This window comes from Carcharodon carcharias, chromosome 4, assembly GCF_017639515.1.
Source record: "Carcharodon carcharias isolate sCarCar2 chromosome 4, sCarCar2.pri, whole genome shotgun sequence".
Taxonomy (NCBI): Eukaryota; Metazoa; Chordata; class Chondrichthyes; order Lamniformes; family Lamnidae; genus Carcharodon; species Carcharodon carcharias.
In genome coordinates this window covers 110,403,732-110,426,345 of record NC_054470.1, presented here as the reverse complement: position 1 = coordinate 110,426,345, position 22,614 = coordinate 110,403,732, and the positions used below count along the sequence as shown (strand labels likewise).

The window sequence follows — 22,614 nt, the reverse complement described above, 5'->3', positions numbered from 1 at the left end:
ACAGCACCTTCCAAACCCACGACCACTACCATCTAGAAGGACAAGGGCAGCAGACACATGGGAACACCACCACCTGGAAGTTCCCCTCCAAGTCACTCACCATCCTGACTTTGAAATAAATCGCCGTTCCTTCACTGTCACTGGGTCAAAATCCTGGAACGTCCTCCCTAACAGCACTGTGGATATACCTACACCACATGGATTGCAGAAGTTCAAAAAGGCAGCTCACCACTAGCTTCTCAAGAGCAACTAGGGATTGGCAATAAATGCTGGCCCAGCCAGTGAAGTCCACATCCCATGAATGAATTTTTTAAAAATGATTTTAGTGAACCAGTTGGGTTTCTTCAGAACAATTATAGTATAGGGTTACTATTTCTGAGCTTTATATTCCAGATTTACTAATTGAATTTAAATTCCACCAACTGCCCTGGTGGAATTTGAACCCATGTCCCCACAGCATTAGCTGCTGGATTACCAGTCCAGTGACATTACCCCTGTGCCACTGCCTCTCCACTAAACATATCTCAAACCCATAGCTTCGCTGCCACTTCATGTTGGAGGCAACCAGCAAAATTGGGGCCTTGCTACCTCAGCGGGAGGGGGTGGTGTATGTCCACGTCCAATGAAAGAATAAAGAAAAAAGGTGGAACGAGGATCGGGATCTTTATATCGTAACATTATTTCGGAAGTGCTCTTTCCATCAGAGGGAAGTCTGTAGTTCAAAAGGTACTGACTGGCTTCTTGAGCAAAATCAGCCCAAATTCACTCCTGACCAATGTCTCTTGTGTGAAAACTGGAAGACGACACGACATCAGGCTGGGCTGTGTAGTTTGACAACTTGCCAATTCTCAAAACCGAGGCTCACGGAGGAAGAAGGGGGTCGCTGCGGTGAGCCAGCAGAGAGGACGGTGCCCATGGAATCATACCCAGCACATGCCAGATCTTCAAGGGAAATAAGAGTCATACTTGCCCACAAACCAGAGGTTTGTGGCTCAATGTTTTAAAGATGCATGAACATCTTGGAGTCAATGAATTCACACTGTAAATGCTGCAGAACATGTGATCAAAAATACTTTGAAATGACCATGTCTTTGTTCACTTACTGAATATCCAACCATAATTCATTCGCAGAGCTAAATGGGAGCGAGAAAGAAAAAGAGAGAAAGGAGAGAGAGAGAGAGAGAAAGAGAAAGGAAAGAGAGAAAGAGAAAGGAGAGAGAGAGAGAGAAAGAGAAAGGAGAGAGAGAGAGAGAAAGAGAAAGGAGAGAGAGAGAGAGAAAGAGAAAGAAGAGAAAGGAGAGACAGAAAAAGAGAAAGGAGAGACAGAGAAAAAGAGAAAGGAGAGACAGAGAAAAAGAGAAAGGAGAGACAGAGAAAAAGAGAAAGGAGAGACAGAGAAAAAGAGAAAGGAGAGACAGAGAAAAAGAGAAAGGAGAGACAGAGAAAAAGAGAAAGGAGAGACAGAGAAAAAGAGAAAGGAGAGACAGAGAAAAAGAGAAAGGAGAGACAGAGAAAAAGAGAAAGGAGAGACAGAGAACAAGAGAAAGGAGAGACAGAGAAAAAGAGAAAGGAGAGAGAGAAAGAGAAAGGAGAGAAAGAGAAATGGAAAGGAGAGAGAGAGAAACAGAAAGGAGAGCGGAGAGAGCGGAGAGAGAGTGGAGAGAGAGAGCAGAGAGAGAGAAAGGAGAGAGAGAGAAAGGAGAGAGAGAAAGGAGAGAGAGAAAGGAGAGAGAGAAAGGAGAGAGAGAAGGGAGAGAGAGAAGGGAGAGAGAGAAAGGAGAGAGAGAAAGGAGAGAGAGAAGGGAGAGAGAGAGAAAGAGAAAGGAGAGAGAGAAAGAGAAAGGAGAGAGTGAGAGAAAGAGAAAGGAGAGAGAGAGAAAGGGAAAGGAGAGAGAGAGAAAGGGAAAGGAGAGAGAGAGAAAGGGAAAGGAGTGAGAGAGAGAGAGAAAGGAGCGAGAGAGAGAAAGGAGCGAGAGAGAGAAAGGAGCGAGAGAGAGAAAGGAGCGAGAGAGAGAAAGGAGCGAGAGAGAGAGAAAGAGAAAGGAGCGAGAGAGAGAGAAAGAGAAAGGAGCGAGAGAGAGAGAGAAAGAGAAAGGAGCGAGAGAGAGAGAGAAAGAGAAAGGAGACACAGAGAGAGAGAAAAAGAGAAAGGAAAGAGAGAATGAAAGAGTAAGGAGAGACAGAGAGAGAGAGAAAGAGAAAGGAGAGAGGGAGAATGGAGAGAGAGAAAGAGAAAGGAGAGAGACAGAGAAAAAGAGAAAGGAGAGACAGAGACAGAGAGGAAGGAGAGACAGAGAGACAGAGAAAAAGAGAAAGGAGAGACAGAGAGAGAGAGGAAGGAGAGACAGAGAGAGAGAGGAAGGAGAGACAGAGAGAGAGAGGAAGAGAAAGGAGCGAGAGAGAGAGAGAAAGAGAAAGGATTCAGAGAGAAAGGGAAAGGATCGAGAGAGAGAGAGAAAGAGAAAGGAGCGAGAGAGAGAGAAAAAGAGAAAGGAGCGAGAGAGAGAGAAAAAGAGAAAGGAGCGAGAGAGAGAGAAAAAGAGAAAGGAGAGACAGAGAAAAAGAGAAAGGAGAAAGAAAAAGAGAAAGGAGAAAGAAAAAGAGAAAGGAGGGACAGAGAAAAAGAGAAAGAAGAGACAGAGAAAAAGAGAAAGAAGAGACAGAGAAAAAGAGAAAGAAGAGACAGAGAAAAAGAGGAAGAAGAGACAGAGAAAAAGAGAAAGAAGAGACAGAGAAAAAGAGGAAGGAGAGACAGAGAAAAAGAGGAAGGAGAGACAGAGAAAAAGAGGAAGGAGAGACAGAGAAAAAGAGGAAGGAGAGACAGAGAAAAAGAGGAAGGAGAGACAGAGAGGAAGAAAGAGAAAGGAGAGACAGAGAGGGAGAAAGAGAAAGGAGAGACAGAGAGGGAGAAAGAGAAAGGAGAGACAGAGAGGGAGAAAGAGAAAGGAGAGACAGAGAGGGAGAAAGAGAAAGGAGAGACAGAGAGAGAGAGGAAGGAGAGAGAGAGAGAAAGGAGAGAGAGAGAGAAAGGAGAGAGAGCGAGAAAGGAGAGAGAGCGAGAAAGGAGAGAGAGCGAGAAAGGAGAGAGAGCGAGAAAGGAGAGAGAGCGAGAAAGGAGAGAGAGCGAGAAAGGAGAGAGAGCGAGAAAGGAGAGAGAGCGAGAAAGGAGAGAGAGCGAGAAAGAGAAAGGAGAGAGAGAGGAGAGAGAGAGAAAGAGAAAGGAGAGAGAGAAAGAGAAAGGAGCAAGAGAGAGAGAAAGGAGCAAGAGAGAGAGAAAGGAGCAAGAGAGAGAGAAAGGAGCAAGAGAGAGAGAAAGGAGCAAGAGAGAGAGAAAGAGAAAGGAACGAGAGAGAGAGAGAGAGAAAGGGAAAGGAGCAAGAGAAAGAGAAAGGAGCAAGAGAGAGAGAGAAAGGAGCGAGAGAGAGAGAGAAAGGAGCGAGAGAGAGAGAGAAAGGAGCGAGCGAGAGAGAGAGAGAAAGGAGCGAGAGAGAGAGAGAAAGGAGCGAGAGAGAGAAAGGAGCGAGAGAGAGAGAAAGAGAAAGGAGCGAGAGAGAGAGAAAGAGAAAGGAGCGAGAGAGAGAAAGAGAAAGGAGCGAGAGAGAGAGAAAGAGAAAGGAGCGAGAGAGAGAGAAAGAGAAAGGAGCGAGAGAGAGAGAAAGAGAATGGAGCGAGAGAGAGAGAAAGAGAATGGAGCGAGAGAGAGAGAAAGAGAATGGAGCGAGAGAGAAAGAGAAAAGAGCGAGAGAAAGAGAAAGGAGCGAGAGAGAGAGAAAGAGAATGGAGCGAGAGAGAGAGAAAGAGAAAGGAGCGAGAGAGAGAGAGAAAGGAGCGAGAGAGAGAGAGAAAGGAGCGAGAGAGAGAGAAAGGAGCGAGAGAGAGAGAAAGGAGCGAGAGAGAGAGAAAGAGAATGGAGCGAGAGAGAGAGAAAGAGAAAGGAGCGAGAGAGAGAGAGAGAAAGGAGCGAGAGAGAGAGAGAAAGGAGCGAGAGAGAGAGAAAGAGAAAGGAGTGAGAGAGAAAGAGAAAGGAGCGAGAGAGAGAAAGAGAAAGGAGCGAGAGAGAGAAAAAGGAGCGAGAGGGAGAAAAAGGAGCGAGAGAGAGAAAAAGGAGCGAGCGAGAGAAAAACGAGAGGGAGGGAGAGAAAAAGGAGAGGGAGGGAGAGAAAAAGGAGAGGGAGGGAGAGAAAAAGGAGAGGGAGGGAGAGAAAAAGGAGAGGGAGGGAGAGAAAAAGGAGAGGGAGGGAGAGAAAAAGGAGAGGGAGGGAGAGAAAAAGGAGAGGGAGGGAGAGAAAAAGGAGAGGGAGGGAGAGAAAAAGGAGAGGGAGGGAGAGAAAAAGGAGAGGGAGGGAGAGAAAAAGGAGAGGGAGGGAGAGAAAAAGGAGAGGGAGGGAGAGAAAAAGGAGGGAGGGAGAGAAAAAGGAGAGGGAGGGAGAGAAAAAGGAGAGGGAGGGAGAGAAAAAGGAGAGGGAGGGAGAGAAAAAGGAGAGGGAGGGAGAGAAAGGAGAGAGAGGGAGAGAAAGGAGAGAGAGGGAGAGAAAGGAGAGAGAGGGAGAGAAAGGAGAAAGAGGGAAAGAAAGGAGAAAGAGGGAAAGAAAGGAGAAAGAGGGAGAGAAAGGAGAGAGAGGGAGAGAAAAGAGAGAGACAAAGGGAGAAGGAGAAAGGAGAGAGAGAGAGAGGGAGAAGGATAAGGAGAAAGGAGAGAGAGCGAGAAGGAGAAAGGACAGAGAGGGAGAAGGAGAAAGGACAGAGAGGGAGAAGGAGAAAGGACAGAGAGGGAGAAGGAGAAAGGACAGAGAGAGAGAGAGAGAGAGGTGGGGGGAGAGACATGAGGCAGGTGAGGGTCGGGCATAGAGGGAGAAGGCAGGCTGGGGAGGTAGGGGGGTTGGGGGAAAGAATGAAGAGAGAGGTGGGGGGAACAGGAGAGCGAGAGACCAGGGGTTTGGTATCAAAAGGTCTGATCTATCCATTCGAACGAACTGCCCTGACCTTGTGAAATATTTCATCAATTCTGAAGCACTATTTTGTTTGGAGTTCTGGACTGCCACTGCCAAGTGTGGTTCTGTCACTTTCTATTTTAGTCTATTTAGTGGTCAGCTAGGTTATTGACCAACAAAACTGCTGTTAGCCTCAGGCACTGCTCTGTAGATTACGTTAGCATTGGTACCATAGAGAGAAAAGACTGACGCCAGTAAAAACCAGTAACCAGCCAAGAACATCAAAGCCAAAGACATCGCACAGTGCTGTGCTACATGGCCCTACCCATGTTTCTCTGTACAGTGCATCTCTACCCCTTGCCCACATCATTAATATTGAATTTAATTGGGAGGGAGGCAGATGTATAGTGGTAATGTCACAGGACCAGTAATCCAGAGGCCCAGGCAAATGGGCCTGGGGAAATGGGTCCAAATCCCACCACAGCAGCTGGGGGAATTTAAATTCAGTTAATAAATCTAGTCTCAGTAATGATGGCCATGAAACTATCAATTGCTGTAAAATCCATCTGGCTCACTAGTGTCCTTTAGGGAAGGAAATCTGCCATCCTTACCTGGTATGGCCTGCATGTGACTCCAGACCCATAGCGATGTAGTTGACTCTTGACTGCCCTCTGAAGTGACCTAGTAAGCCACTCAGTTCAAGGGCAGTTAGGGATGGGCAACAAATGCTGGTTTTGTCAGAGACACCCACATCCCGTGAAAGAATAAAAAGGGAAAAAAAAAGTCATATAAGTGCCAACATGAAGCCATGTATTTATCCTCACAGGGAAGGGATTTGTGCTTTAAAATGAACACAAAATGTCTACTGAAGCAGCCCCGCTACAGCACACCCGTGAGAAAGCAAATGAAGTAACTGTGCATACATCAAAGGTTCCATCAAGCTAGTCTCAGTCCCACCAGCTCAGGTCTGTTAACATTTCTCTGCTATATTGGACTATTATTAAGTCAGCCAGTGTGCTGCAAACTCTCAACCCGCATCCCAGAAATAATTCCCTTGACTGGATCAGGTTAACCAATTTTAATCTCAACCACATTTTCGCTTTTCCCTCAATGGGCATGCATTGGTGACTTCAAATGGCGATCTACAGAAAGTGTATTTATTCAATCATCATTGCAAAGACGACATATTAAACAGCAATTAAACTCAACCTGTGGTCAGGAGTAATGACCTCCCTTCTCCAAATGTCTGTACTAAACAGCTGAATCAAGTAAATCTGAACATCAGCTTGGTGAGGTATTATTAATTTAGGAAACAGGCAAGGTAGACGGAAGATTAAATACAGACTTTATAAAAGAGATGAATAACATCATGTTGCATTGGCTACTGGTGACTTTATTTCTATATGCAATTCCTGTCGAATATTCAACAAACTACAGAAGAAAGATGCTAATGCCAGCCAGAGAGACTGTTAAAAGGAAAAAGGGACGCCACAGATAGAACTTACCAACAACATATGCAAATACTAAATCTACAATAGATCAGAAACAGGTCATCATCCCGAAAATTGTTGCCCTGGAGAGTTTCCTGAACCAACATCACTAAAATAGATTACCTACACGTTATCACATTGCTCTTTTTGGAATCTTGCCGTGTACAAATTGGCATCCGCATTTCCTCTTCTGAAAAGTGTTGCATTGGTTGTAAAGTGCTTTGGAACATCATAAGGATGTGAAAGGCTCAATATAAAAACAAGTCTTTTTTTTTTCCCCACACTTGGTACATAATTCAAATCCCAACTCTTTCCAACAATAAAAACAAGAAAAATGCTGGGAAAAACTCAGCAGCATCTGTGAAGAGTCATACAGAATTAACATTAATTCCGTTTCTCTCTCCACAGATGCTGCTAGACCTGCTGAATATTTCCAGCATTTTTCCTTTTTATTTCAGATTTGCAGCATCTGAAGTACTTTTCTTTCACCCAGTTCTTTCCAGCAAGATCCATTTCAGCATTTTTCAACTGGTCCAACATGGTAGAGCATCATCTTTGTTGGTGGGCAGCCGGGAGGTGGAAGGTGGGGTGGGGAGGGTTGAGGGAAGGAGGGGTGAGGAGATAGAGAAACCAATCATAGAAACCCCATTTGTCTGCAAAGTGTATATTCTGCTGTCAAATAGGGGGGAAAAACAGAGTGTGATATCGTGGATATTGAAAAGGCTGCTCCTCTGCACATTCGGCTAAATAAGCACTTTAGAAAAATAAGAATGTGTGTAAAAGCTTTTAACTGTAGCTTTTGGGATTTTGTAAAATTCCAAATACCGCAGGGCAAAACAGCAAGATCAAAATGAAAATTTATAAAATTGCATAATAATTTCACATAGTCACCACTGCAACAGAGAAGCTGGAATAAATTTTGATTCTTTGTTGTCGGGTGGCCGAGTTGTGCTATTAATGATAAGAGCTGTACTGCAGACACTTCTTGGGTGGAAACATTAAGTTTATTTACAATATACTCAGCAGCAACTACACGTGTGCTTTCAACTCCAACTCTATCTCTACACTGACTGATGAGGTAGCCCGCACTGCTCTCCTATTGGTTACTACAGATCATGTGATCTTCCTTAACAAGCATTATTATTAAAGGTACATTACACACTAAATAAAACCATAATTACTACAGTCTCCTTGTTCCAGGTGTTTAAAACTGCATCATAACATGGGCAGAAATTATGTGGAAAAGCCCAGTCAGCCACCCAGTAGCTTCTAGAAAACAACTAGTTGGCTAAAGGAAATTTATAAATTGTCCACAACAGGGTGCGCTGATGCCTTCTCCAACTATCCATTGTCATTATAGCCAATAACTGTTACAGCAGTAAATGACAGACTCGCCATGTTGTTCTCAGAGACTATCAACATTTTGAATGTTTCCATGCAGGACCAGGAAGGGGAAAAAAATCTATACCAAGACTTTTCTTATTGTCCAACTTGCATTTTTTTAAGCTTTTTTTAAAGCTTTCGAGAATTGAAAACGTGATTTCAAGTCCTGTCCACCCATCACACCCTGTGCTTGCTGATCTACACTGGTTCCGAGTCCGGCATTGGCTCGGCTTGAAAATTCTGTTTTCAAACCCTGGTCTCACCCTTCCCTATCTCTCAAATCTCCTCCAGCCCGAAAAACACCCAAACCCAACTGAGATCCTCCAATGCTGGCCTCTTGCACATAGCCTATTTTAGTCATTCCACTATTGGTTGCTATGCCTTCAACTACCCAGGCCCTTAACTCTGGATTCCCTCCCTAAACCTCTCCCCCTCTCTCTCCTCCTAAAACCCAAGATTTTGTCTGCCTAACATGTTGCTCGGTGTCAAATTTTGTTTGAGAGTGATCCTGTGAAGCCCCTTGTGATGATTTATTACAATTCCTCAGCTCTTTCTTGAGGCTTTTCCCAGTCTAGTTGATGCTCTGTAACTACAAACCTCAAAATAAATCTTTTTATTAAGAGCTTCCATCTCACTGAGGTGGTTTCAGGCCAATCCACATCCAACAACCTGCTCTGAAAACTCTGTTAACATTTTGACAGCTGAGGCAAATTCCACTACAGCAACTGAGACAACGCACAACATTCTAAAGCAATCCAACATTTTAAATAAAACAACACACATCATTATAAAAAGAAAGTCAATTTGCCCTATATCCCAATGTTAATGGAGCCTTTAAAGGATTCCAGGATCTGGATCCATTCTTCTTTAGGCCAGAATATGGCAGTGTACCAAGTTTGGTTGAAATCTGTCCATTTGTGTTTGAGATATATTGTTTACAGACAAATAGACTAACAAACAGGGACAAAAACATTACTTCTGTCCACCTTCAGCGACGGAGGTAACCAGCGTTTTACCACACCTTAGCTCATCATTCCACTAGAACTAGTGCATTCAGAACAAGAATTTTCATTTATAAAAAAAGTGTCCTAAATGTAGCAAAAACTTAACACTGAAAGAGATGTTGGACCAGATAGCCAAAACATTGATCAAAGAGGTGAGTATTATGTAGCACCTTAAAGGAGGAGAGAAGCTGAGAGGTTTAGGGATCAAGTTCCAGAGTTTAAAGCCCAGACAAATGAGAGCAGAGCCACCAATGGTGCAGATGTGAAAACTGGGGATGTACAAGAGGTCCTGAATTGGGGCAGCGCAGAGATTTCGGAGAGCAAGAGATGGGTAAAGTGATAGAAAGAACAAGGCAAAAACAAAAATACCTGGAAAAACTCAGCAGGTCTGGCAGCATCTGCGGAGAGGAACACAGTTAACGTTTCGAGTCCAAATGACCCTTCAGCAGAACTAAGTAAAAATAGAAGAGAGGTGAAATATAAGCTGGTTTAGGGCGGTGGGTGGGGTGGGGGGGACACAAGTAGAGCTGGATAAAGGGCCGGTGATAGGTGGAGATAACCAAAAGATGTCACAGACAAAAGGACAAAGAGGTGTTGAAGGTGGTGATATTATTAGAAAGGAACAAGGCTTTGCATGGATTTGAAAACAAGAATGCAATTTTTAAACTCGAGGCATTGCCAGGCCACAATCCAATATCAGTCAGCAAGCACAGGGGGGAACAGAACTTGGTGCGAGTTATGATACAGGCAGCAAAGCTTCAGAGAATTGCCAGTTTACGTAGGGTGAAAGATGGGAGGCCAACCAGGAGAGCTTTAGAATGGTCAAGTCTAGTGGTAGCAAAGGCATGGATAAGGGGACTTCAAAGCAAAGTATGAATGTTTGATCTGTAAACAAGTGTCAACGTTGATTTATTGTGCTTTTGTTTCAATTTTTATCTCATGATCCTGCTTTAAAGGCAAAAACTCAGGGCAGAAAGGAAACTAACATGTGTATCTCACTAATGAATGAAAGATAACCCGTGGCTGGTGAACTAGAACACAGTGAGTCCACTGCTAAATGCCAGCAGTTGTTCCCAACTGAATCCAATCCCACTGCAAACAAGTAAAAACACAACCATTAACTTTGTTGACTCAACAATTAATGAGGGCCATAAAGGTCACTCCAAAGTCCAAAGATTGATATCGTTTGTCCCAACATTTTCTAAGTGAACCAATGCTCGTCAGAAGCCCACTGTCCTGGCAACACAAGCATTTACAACTGTACTTCATCAAGATCCACTGGAGTCTCCACCTTTAATGTTTCAAGGCACTGTTAATTATGTCTTCACAGGCTCATGTTGCATTTCATGCATTTTATGCTGAATGGCACTTACAGGCAGCCTAAGAAACATCTGTTCCAGGTTTTTTTGAGTAAAGAGGACCGGATGCGATTTAACTGTGCCCCAAACAGGCTTGTAGGGAAAGTAAAACTTTTGCACAAAGCGTTTGCTGTTGGCTGTGCCATGTGGTTTTCAGATTATGAGAGGCTTGATTAGGATGAAATCCAAATTAATACCAACAGAACCAAACCTACTAGCGCCAGTTTAAGCAGACACAGTGAATCGAGAGTTCCAGCTTTTTTCAACTGGAGCCAGAACAAGGGATTACTTCAGGAAATGAAAGGCCGGATAACAGGTACAGTGTAGATCCCCTCTCTCCCCACCCCTACCTCCCACCCTGATACCTGGACTGGCACAGTTATCTGATGCTACGCCTGCATCAGAAACCAGGTTTCTTTGTGCTCTTGTTTACTGTGAGTTTGTTTACCTTTTAAGTGAACATTTCCATTTCCAACATCGAACTGCATCATTTGATCTGCCAAGCCTGATCGCTACAATGCATCTGGATTCAGTTCTGAAGCTTCCATGGAGAGAAATAAACCATTTTTTTTTTTGCTACAGATCACTCAGCCGCCGCTTCAAACTCTTTTCATGAACCCAGCTCATTTAAAATCAAGTTTTAAACTAACTGATGCGGAGAATTTCCTTTTGTCCCGCAAGTGGTGAATCCGTGCACCAAAAGGGAATTCCTCTCAATTTTGAGGGGAACCAACTCAACACCGCCGCCCACCCGCCAACACCCTGCAAAATTCACCAATTTTTTTCTGCATGCTGGACTGACCACGTCGAATTCTTGCCAAGAAAATAAAGCGAGAATGCGCAGCTTCTTGTTTTTTTTTATCCCCCACGCCCCTCCCCAGAAAAAGAAAGGACCAGGATCTTCCTCAGATATTTCAGTAGGCTGTGTCCTTTAGACTGCAGAATATGTCCATCTGTCACTCCTAGTTAGGTGTTGAACGAGAACTCCCACTCCCTAATAAAATAACAACACTGATTGCTTTTGATTGAGGAGCACAGAGTTATCAAGGCTAACACGGGTCATACGCATCCAGGCATTGGTTACAAAAAAGCAAATTTACACCAATTCCCCCAAATGTAACCTCCAACAATTATCCCATTGTAATGGTGGCGAAATGGCTTAAAACACAACAGTACATGCGCATTTTTTTTTTTCAAATTTACTTCTAAATTTAAAAGGAAACTATGATTTAAATGAGAATCTGATGGCAATTCCAACAACAGTGGTGCACATGTAATTTTCAATAATTTAATTTTGAGCATCTGTTGGTTAAAAGTGGTTTTTTATTGATTTTTTTCTGAATTTAGCCAGGTTTATGGTGCCTATTCACACCCTGTCCTGACCTCCCCACCCACCCACCACGCCCACCCCCAAACTTTGATTTTTATCCAGTGTTTATTTAGCACTAAAACTAATGTCTTGTTTTTTTAAAAAAAACTTTAACAGGTCCATCTACATGTAACATGAAAATAGGTCAAATCAGTAAAGACAGTCAGTGCTCCAGTGATCGCGAACATTATTGTTAACCATACACATGTGGGCAACAGATGGTTCCTCATGGAGTCTCTAGGAGTTGACTATCCTTTTCGTACTCAACTATCTTAACTCAAAGTCTGCCCACATGGGCAGTGACCTACTACACCTTGCCTCCCCACAAGTCAGCACCTACAACGGAGCAGGCCCTATGATGGGTGAGTAGGTGGTGTAATGGTAATGTCACTGAACCAGTAATTTGGGGGCCCAGGCTAATGCTCTGGAGACATGGGTTCAAATCCCATAGTGGAATCTGAATTCAGTTACTTAAAAGAAATCTGGAATATAAAAGCTGGTCTCAGTAATAGTTTCACAGTCGCTATCAATGATTGTTGTAAAAACCCATCTGGTTCACTAATGCCTTTTAGGTGCCACCCTTACCTGGAATGGCCTACATGTGACTCCAGGTCCACAGCAACATGGCTGACTCTTAACTGCCCTCTCCTAACAACAAATGCTGGGCTTGCTAGCAATACCTATATCCCATGAAAGAATAAAGAGAAGGGCAATTGGGAGAGAAAAGTAGAAAAAGTACAATGGGAGAGACTAGCCCAGCTAGTTGAAATTAAGATAATTCTACAATCTCAATTAATTCCACCACTTGAATGATAAACTATTGTCATGCAAATCATTTTCTAGAAAATGACATGCGAAACTTAAAGTAAAACAGAAGTATTCGAGGCCAATGTACAGCAGTTTCAGCTCACTACAATGATGCATTTCATACAACTACATTACAAAGTACTTATTATCCAAGCAAAAATTACAGCTGTCATTTTTCCAACAGAATGACTCTGCCAAAAAGCAGAAAATTAAAGCGTGCCATTGATTTATAGAAAGCTATCATTTCCCGTGCGCTCTGAATTACTATTTATTATATATTTACATCAGAACTGTATTTGCCACGCAGCTCAAAAATATAGGCCAGCTGACCAAAACAAACTCCCCAAGTTTTGGACACACAAGTTATTGAATAAAACCACACCATTATCACACACAAGCTTGATACAACTCTTCTACACACATATCACAAATATGCTCACATCAAAATGTTCATTGATGTCGCTCATTCAGTTTCCAGTTCAAGGAATCAAAATCGGAGATTTTAAGAACATAAGAAATAGAAGCAAGAATAGACCATACAGCCCAGTGCGCCTGCTCCCCCATTCAATACGATCATGTTTGACCTTTGGCTTTAGCCCCATTTTCCTGCCCATTCCACATATCCCTTGATTCTAAGAGACCAAAAATCTATCTATCCCAGCCATAAACGTATTCGACAATGGAGCATCCACAACCCTGTGGATAGAGAATTCCAAAGATTCACAACCATCTGAGTGAAGAAACTTCTCTTCATCTCAGTCCCAAACGATCTGCCCCTAATCCTGAGACTGTGTCCCCGTGTTTTAGATTCCCTGACCAATGGAAACAATCTCTCAGCGTCCACCCTATCAAACATCTTCAGAATGTTGTAGGTTTCAACAAGATCACCTCTCATTCTTCTAAACTCCAGAGAATATAAGCGCAATTTACTCAGCCTCTCATCATAGGTCAACCCCCTCATTCCAGGGACCAATTTAGTGAACCTTTGCTGTACCACCTCCAATGCATGTATGTCCTTCTTTAAATATGGAAGCCAAAACTGCACAAAAGTACTCCAGCTGTGGTCTCACCAAAACTCTGTACAATTGTGGCAAGACTTATTTATTCTTGTACTCCAATCCCCTTACAATAAAGGCAACCCCACCATTTGCCTTCCTAAATGCTTGCTGTACCTACATGCTAACTTTCTGTATTCCTTGAACCAGCACACGCAAGTTTAAAAATTACATTATCAATTGTCGGGACCTAGGCGTCACTGGCAGGGCAGACATTTATCACCCATCCCCAATTCCCTTGAACAGCTCTTAAAGGACATTATCCTTGAATCTCTGTAGTCCATGTAGGAAATCTCACAGCCCTATTAAGTAAGGGTTCCAAGATTTTGACCCAGCCATCATGGAGAAACAAAAATATATGTCAACAGTGCTATCAAACAGCACTTGCTTAGCAATAACCTGTTCAATGGCACCCAGTTTGGATTCTGCCAGGGCCACTCAGCTCCTGACTTCATTACAGCCTTTGTTTAAACATGGACAAAAGAGCCAAACTCCCATGGTGAGGTGAGAGTGACTACCCTTGACATCAAGGCAGCATTTAACAGAGTGTAGCATCAAGGAGCCCTAGCAAAACTGGAGTCAATAGGAATCAGGGGGAAAACTCTCCACTGGTTGGAGTCATACCTAGCAAAAAGGAAGATGGTTGTGGTTGCTGGAGGTCAGTCTTCTCAGCTCCAGGACATCAACTGCAGGGAGTTCCGCTGCCCAACCATCTTCAGCTGCTTCATCAATGACCTTCCTTCCATCATTAAGGTCAGAAGTAGGGGTGTTCGCTGATGATTGCACAATGTTCAGCACCACTCACGACTCCTCAGATACTGAAGCAGTCCATGTCCAAAAGCAGCAAGACCTGGACAATATCCAGGCTTGGGCTGACAAGTGGCAAGTAACATTCGCGCCACACAAGTGCCAGGCAATGACAATCTCCAACAAGAGGGAGTCCAACCATCGCCCCTTGGTGTTCAATGCATTAACACTGAATCCCCCACCAACAACATCCTGGGGGTTACCATTGACCAGAAACTGAACTGGACTAGCCATATAAATACTGTGGCTACAAGAGCAGGCTAGACACTAGGAATCATGCAACAAGTATCTCACCTACTGACTCCTCGAAGCCTGTCCACCATCTACAAGGCACAAGTCAGGAGTGTGATGGAATACTCTCCACTTGCCTGGATGAGTGCAGCTCCCACAACACAAGAAGCTTGACCCATCGAGAACAAAGCAGCCTGCCTGATTGGCACCACATCCACAAACATTCACTCCCTCCACCACCGACACACAGTAGCAGCAGTGTGTACCATCTGCAAGATGAACTGTAGGAATTCACCAAGGATCCTTTGACAGCACCTTCCAAACCCACGACCACTACCATCTAGAAGGACAAGGGCAGAAGATAGATGGGAACACCACCACCTGGAAGTTCCCCTCCAAGTCACTCACCATCCTGACTTGGAAATATATCGCCATTCCTTCACTGTCGCTGGGTCAAAATCCTGGAACTCCCTCCCTAACAGCACTGTGGGTGTACCTACATGGACTGCAGAGGTTCAAGAAGGCAGCTCACCACCACCTTCTCAAGGGCAATTAGGGATGTGCAATAAATAGTGGCCCAGCCAGCGGAGCCCACATCCCGTGAATGAATTTATTAAAAGTCAGGATGGTGTGAAACTTAGAAGTGAGGGTGCTTCCTTGCACCCTGCTGCCCTTGTCCTTCCCAATGCCAGAGCTCACAGGTTTGGGCGTGCTGCCAGAAGAGCCTTTATGGATTGCTGCAGTGCATCTTGTACAAAGGAATCTGAGATGTTATTTTGGTTCTGTCAGATTATTTTCTTGTGGATTTTCAAACGATCACAAGCCACACAAAATTGAGGGTCGCCAAACCTAATTCTGGATCCCCTCACAAGTTGCTCTTGTCTGATACCCCATCACCTCAATAATGGCTGTGGCAATGGAGAGGTAATGGCTGTGGCAATGGAGAGGTAGTCACACCCCGGCCAACAACTTTTTTAAAATAGCAACCCAACCAGTAATGCTGGACTCCATCTGGGTTAAAGTGGGAAGTTTGCTAAATCAACCTTCTCTAAATCAGAAATTGCTTGATATAGTATAGGCAGCTGCTTGATACATCAGCATTAGCTCAATGGGTAGCAGTCTCACTTCTGAGTCAGCAGGTTGCAGGTTCAAGCCCCACTCCAGATATTTGAGCACACAATACGAGGCTGGCACTTCAGGGCAGTATCAAAGGAGTGCTGAACTGTCAGAGGTAATGACATTTAGATGAGGTGATAAACTAAGGAGGAGATTCTGTGGCACAGTGGGTAGTGTCCCTGCCTCTCAGCCAGAAGTTCTGAGTTCAAGTCCTACTTCAGGACTTGGTGACTGTGGCAGGTCCATTCATAACATGACCAAATCCTTCCACAACGCCAGCCAATAAAAGTGGAGGAGTTTCCTGGTCAGCCATGCATGATGCAGAGAGGCACCTCTTGGCTAGCAACCTGTTCCAGAAAAATCTAGCTATAGAAACAGATCTAAGCATGTGCCTCATGCACCACTAGGCACAGGAAAAAAAAGTTAAACTGAAGCTGTGTCTACCCCCTAAGGTAGGTATAGAAGAACCCATGGCCTCGGTTCAAAATAAGAAGGGAGTCTCAACATCAAGACCTCATACAACATCCACAAAAGAACGTCATTGGTTGTTTCTCTCCTTGCTTTTCATGGGATCTTGCTGTGCTTCTCTACATGACAACAGTGAACAGTATATATTATTTTCCCTGAAATGGTTTCAGTTGCCCTCAAGACGTCAAAGATGTTTGAGAAATCCAAGCATTTTCTCTGCCTTATTTTCCTTCACATTTACAGAATAAGTAGCAGGAGAAGCAGAATTGTCGGCCATTTACAAGCCCTGCCCTGACTAATGACATCACAAAATATTGTGCTGGTTGCACTGGAATTCAAGGTCATCATAATGACAAGCTGTAACACAAATTTTGATTCCTCTGTTCAGAAAGCTGATAAAAGCAGATAAAACATGTATCAAAAGACAGGTTTAACCTGCACATAGTTGCCTCAACCAGATTAAATTCTGTCTACGTATGCATGCTCCGCAAAACTGTGTTTATCACTGAGGCAGCACTACTCAATATGCCTCATTCTCCAAGGAAAGATTAAGCACCGGGTAGAGATCATTAACACTTCGTGCCTCAAGGAATGGCTTAGATCCTGTCCGCAACTACATATATTCGTTGTAATTCTGAATGGAATTTGTACAAAGTTTTTGCCACACAATGTAGTTTTTTTGTGCAACTTTTGGCCTTTGACTTAAGCATCCTGTATTTGACAAGAGAAGGGGTTAAACAAGATAGATGCCAATAGAGAAAGGAAAAGAGGGGAAAAGGACTATCTTACATGTGGTCACCATCCACCAGTGTTTCAGCTGAGATCAGAACTCAAATCACAAACCAAAAAACTGTCACACGACGGGAAATGGATTAACAAAAAAAATACACCATCTCAAGCCACAAATAGAAACTTTACTGTACCTATCCGATTCTGGGGGTTACAACACCGGATAGCTGCCTTTCATCCGTCTCTATTGATGTTAAATTAAATTTACTTTTCCCTCACCCAATGTCAATTTTTTACAAACACATATATTCACAATTCCCACATAACCAGTCGATTAGATCCAAAAGTTAGCACTCAAAGTCTTGCAATTAATAAAATGGCATCCTCAAGATTCAATGGTCACAAATTTAAACATCTCATCCAATTCCTGGAATGCATTGCCTGAAAGGGTAGTGGAAGCAGATTCAACAGTAACTTTCCAAATTGAAATTGGATTAATACTTTTCAAAAGGGACTAAAAAAATATACAGGGCTGTGGGGAAAAAAGCAGGAGGGAGTGGGACAAATTGGGTAACACTTTCAAAGAGCTAGCACTAGCACACTGGGCCAAATGGCCTCCACCTATGCTGCATCATGCTAAGGATCTATGAATTAATTTTTGAAGTTTACAGGGAACCAGGATTGTTTATTATCTATGAAAAATGAATGCCATAACATCATCTCTGAATGGATAGACATAAGAGTATGGTCATTACAATCTTGGATTGAGAGCCATCATTGCATGACTGTAAGCAGCTGCATCATGCATTTAAAAGAATAAACTAGTTATTAAATTCAAAGCAGAATGTAACTAAACAGTTAATTGTTTTTTTCTTTATGTCTTGAATCTGATCATAAAAATGGACAAGTGTAAGGCAAATTTTAAATCTTCAAACAATGCTGGACAAAATATTTGCTGAGACACTTTCAATCTCATCAAAACAGGTCACTGGGACAGTGTGTGCATGTTTATGCATGTGCAAACATGTATGTGCATGTATATGCGCGCGAATGCACCTCTCTCAAACATGAAGAAATTTGTCAAAAAATTTAAAGGATAATACTGCTGAAAGAATGCATGGAAAATTAATATTAATGTGCCATATTTTCATTCCCCTGTCCCCAATTTCAACTTCACAAATGTGACCTGCAAGACTCCACAAAAGTAGTGTTAAGAATATTTAAACCAGGGTAAAGCATTTGGGACATTCTTGAAGTATGATCAGAGGGGGAAGGAGGCAGAAAACATCACACTATCCCAGAACTGTAGCATTGAAAGTGGATGCAAAAGGCAGTGAGCAAGGTCCCGGTTTTACAATCTAACACAAGTGCAGTGCAATGCTGTATGAATCCGTGTTTGCCTACATCCCATAAAAGTCAAGGACTGAATTGCCCCTTTCACAAAACCAAAGAATGCAGCAACTGTGGAGAAACCGATACAAGCCCAGTGGTTCTACACATTAATGCAGCACTCCACTAATGCACAAGGATGGCACTACTTTTCTGTTGGAGAAGTATCAAGACTAGTGAATTAAACGTGATGAGATTGGGCTTTGATGTGTGAACCCAGCAAGTGATAACTAACTCCTCAAAGTCACCTAATTAATCATTCAGAGGTGACAAGGGGAAAACTCAATAAAACCCGTGCACCCTTTACAGGTGAACTTTCCAAGTTAGTGGTTCCAATGCATCACACCCCTGTTCCAAAAACAAGTTAATCAGGAAGCACTTCTTACACAAAAGGTAGTGGAAAACTGCAGTGGTCTCTCAAAACAACTGCTAAGGCTGGAAATCAAATGGAAATTTCAATACTGAGAATGATAGATTTCAGTCACTGACATATTAATCACCTAGACGTACAGGGCACAACTTGTTCCAGCATGCACAACTTCAAAATTTGCTCATAATTCAAAATTTGGAAGTATTGTGGATTGTGAGGAGTATAATGTAGAATTTCAAAAGGACTAGAAGAGTTGGTGGAATGGGCACAAAAGCAACAGACAGAATTTAATGCAGAGAAATGTGAAGTGATTCATTTTGGTAGGAAGGACACAGAGAGGCAATATAAAATAAAGGGTATAATTCTAGAAGATGGTGATGGAGCAGAGGGACCAGGGTGCATATGTGCATAAATCATTGAGATAGCAGGACAGGTTGAGAGAGCATGGTTAATAAAGCATACAGTATCCTGGGCTTTATAAATAGAATCATAGAGTACAAAAGCAAGAAGGTTTGTTAAACCTGTAGAAACCACTGGTTAAGCCTCAGCTAGAATATCATGTCCAATTCTGGGCACCATACTTTAGAAAGGATGTGAAGGGAATAGGGAGAGTGCAAAAAAGATTCACGAGAATGGGTCCAGGGATGAGGAACTTCAATTATGTGGATAGATTTGAGAAGTTGTGAGAAGAGGTGGTTAAGAGGAGATTTTATGGAGGTATTCAAAATCATGAGGGGTCTGGAGAGAGTAGATGGAGAGAAACTGTTCCCATTGATGGAAGCATCGAGGACAAGATTGAGAACACCGATTTAAGATAATTGGCCGAAAAAAGCAATGGCGTCATGAGAAGAAACTTCTTCACACAGCAAGTGGGTAGGATCTGGAATGCACTGCCTGAGAGTGTGGTGGAGGCAGATTCAACTGAGGCATTCAAAGGAGAGCTTAATTAATATCCAAAAAGGAAGAAGGTGTAGGGCTACGAGGGAAGGCGGGGGTGGGGGAGAGCAGTGGATGAATTGCTCCGTTGGACAGCTACCACAGAAATAGGGTCAAATGGCCTCCTTCTGTGGCGTACTCATTCTGTGATTGTGTGTCACGGTTAGATAATGTAGATTAGAAGGCAACTCCTGACAGCACAAAAAACAGCACTGAACAGCCAGCTCCAAAGGCCTGCTCCTGTACTCCAAGTTCAATGTATTAAGGGATAGTCAAAAGGAATCGAGGTACAGATCAGCTATGATCTAACTGAATAGTAGAATAGGCTGGAAAGGCTGAATGGCCTCCTGCTGTACTTATTCCCCACTCAGTGCTAAACCTGGAGAGGATAGTTTATAGGATGCATTCACCACCTCCGCGCCCCCCCCCCCCCCCCCACCACCACTCTCAGTGTAATTGACCCTGTTCCACTTCGCTCTTTAAGCCCAACTCAGCCACCAGTCTCCACAGGCATTTTATTTCGACTGGACACAAACCTTCACTTTGAAAGTTGTTGAGAGGCTGAAAGGAAGTGGAACAAAACCAAAAATGAATTCCAATAGCCCACTTACACAGTTCAGCTTAGTCAGTCCAGTTGTGTGCATGTTAAACTCACTAAGCACCCTCAACACCCAGCCCCGCATTAACCCCATTGTCCAAATCCTCACTGCAAATCTGCTGGTTGAAATTATCACAAAAAAAATTAAAATGGACACTATTTCACAAACTCAAGTGAAAACTTGCCCGAATTACAGCCACATTTAAAAGAAAATTAAAACAAAGATGACAAGAAACCCAGTTAACTTTGGCACCATAAGTTGTTGCTGGAGTAAATGGAATCAATTACATAACACAACCAGGCAGTCAATAATTAAAATATACATCAACAGACATCAGAATAGAAAGATATGGAGGCTGGAACACCTACCTGGTGTCTTGCGCTCTGTCGCTCTCACTCGAGTGGCTGCAGGAAGAGCAACAGGAAAAGTATCGTCTGTTTAATGAGAACACTTGACAGTAAATATATTCCTTTTAATCCTGCAAGAAACTCTGCAGCCTCAGTGTAACCCCGTGGAGAAATAGGACCATCTTCACGCACAAGGAGAGAGAGAGAATTATCTATTTTTAATGATTGTTGCTGGGGTTATTCCCCCCTTCACAGTCTTCTTGAAGCAAATGCCAGCTCTGCTAACTCTGGCTCTACAGAAGGTGTCCGTCTTATTGTTCCGTTAAGTAGTCAGTGGGTCCGCTCCGTTTTCCGTCTCTCTCTCCACTGCGCTGTTTTCCTGCTCTCTCCGCTCCCACTGCGTTCTCTTTCCCGATCTCACTCTCTCTGCGCCTATAATGCGCTCTTTCTCTGCGCTCCTCTTTCTCTCTCTGCGGCCACACTGCGCTCTGTTTCCCGGTCTCTCTCTCTCTCTGCGCCCACACTGCGCTCTCTTTCCCGGTCTCTCTCTCCCTCTGCGCCCACACTGCGCTCTCTTTCCCGGTCTCTCTCTGTGCCTACACTGCGCTCTCTTTCCCGGTCTCTCTTCTCTTGAGCCCACACTGCGCTCTCTTTCCCGGTCTCTCTCTCTCTCTCTGCGCCCACACTACGCTCTCTTTCCCGGTCTGTCTGTGTGCCCACACTTGCGCTCCTCTCTCTCTCTGCACGTATACTGCGCTCCTCTCGCTCTATCTGCACCTATACTGCGCTCCTCTCGCTCTCTCTGCGCCCAAACTGCGCTCCTCTCCTCTCTCTCCTGTACCGAACTCTCTGAAACTCGGCTCCCCTGGGCTGGACCAGCCAGGCGCTGACGTCAGCCCCGTGCCGCCAGTAGGCTGGGGCTTAATTGCAAACACATTTTGGATGCAGCCTGAGTTATGTATATTCACCTCTTTCTGTTTCACAAAACCTAACCTTCCCCCTTCTAACCTCTCACTTAAATCTTAATCATATCTTTTAGATAGCATCCGCACTAGACAGAGGAGTGAGAGAGAGAGACACAGATGTATTCATGTGGTAGGTAGTTAAAAAGTTGGCTCTTTCTCTAAATATTCTTTTATTCATCCTGGAGAAAACGTGGCCGGTTTCGTCAACTTGGCAATGACCGCCTTTTTTTTCTATCCCTCCTTGAATGTCTTGCATATGTAGTTTGGAAGCCTTTCAGTCAGCCAGAAATAAAACCTATGGAGGCTTAAATGGAAGGAGGCAATAGGTGAAATAGTTTTGTTTCTTGTTCTTGCTGCATCCCCACAACCTCGTGAAAGTCATTCGAGGTCACAAATCGTTTGCAACTCAAAGGAAAACAACATTGTTGGCATATTAACATAACACAGAAAAGGAATCAAAGCAAAATACTGACTGAAGGTGCATGTTATAAGCGCTTGCAGGGTAACTGTTCCACTCAATAAGCTCAAGAGAGAAAGACGCTTGTTATTTTGATTCTGCCAGTTCAGTTGCACAATACTGAAAGTTGGGGAGGGGGTGCTGGTTGTTCTTAGGTCTAGCTTTGCTAAAAACAAGAGCAAAGCTCCCGATTAAAATATGTGAGCATCAAATGATTTGAACTTGAGCACAAGCTTACTTTCCTAGTCATGGCGTTGTACAGCTCTGAGCCCCTGATAAAACTTGTTCGAATACCTCTGTTGCAAAAACCGCGTTCCTTTCTAAACCTGGAGGCCCGTCTTGCTCCCGACCTCCGTCCCTGAAGAGGGCCGGAGTTGTAACGGAGCAGTACTATGACTCAGTACTTCATCTTTCTCTGGAATAAGACTGAAAGTGGGAAGTCCGTGGAAATCTCACACGAAAGCAGATGGCCTTAAAGCGATCCAGTTGGCAGGTCCATTCACTCTTTTAGACAGTGCAGGAGGGGCAATAGACCAACAATGAAAGAATTGCACAGAACTTAACTGTGCAAAAACGGGGTATTTGGCCCTCATGCCTCTTCTACCACTCCATTTACTTCAACTCACTCTGTCAATATATCCTTCTATTCATTTCTCTCCTTTGTATGTTCCCTTAAATGCACCTCCTCCATTCACCTCAACCACTCCTGGTGATGGCAAATTGTACATTCTCAACACTCTTGAGTAGAGGTTTCTCTTGAATTCCTTACTGGGTTTATCAGTGACCGTCTTATATGTATAGCC

At 43.6% G+C, this 22,614-nt stretch overlaps 1 protein-coding gene across 2 annotated transcripts in view; it reads right to left on the bottom strand.

Annotated features, from left to right (window-relative positions):
* Positions 1-21,361, bottom strand: part of lpar1 (lysophosphatidic acid receptor 1) — a 116,320-nt gene extending 94,959 nt beyond the window's left edge. The window contains exon 1 of one of the 2 annotated variants that reach the window (XM_041186637.1): positions 20,411-21,361. The gene's annotated coding sequence lies outside the window, so the exon portion shown is untranslated. The remainder of the gene's footprint in view (positions 1-20,410) is intronic. The other variant, XM_041186636.1, reaches the window with a different exon arrangement.
* Positions 21,362-22,614: the final 1,253 nt, after the last annotated feature.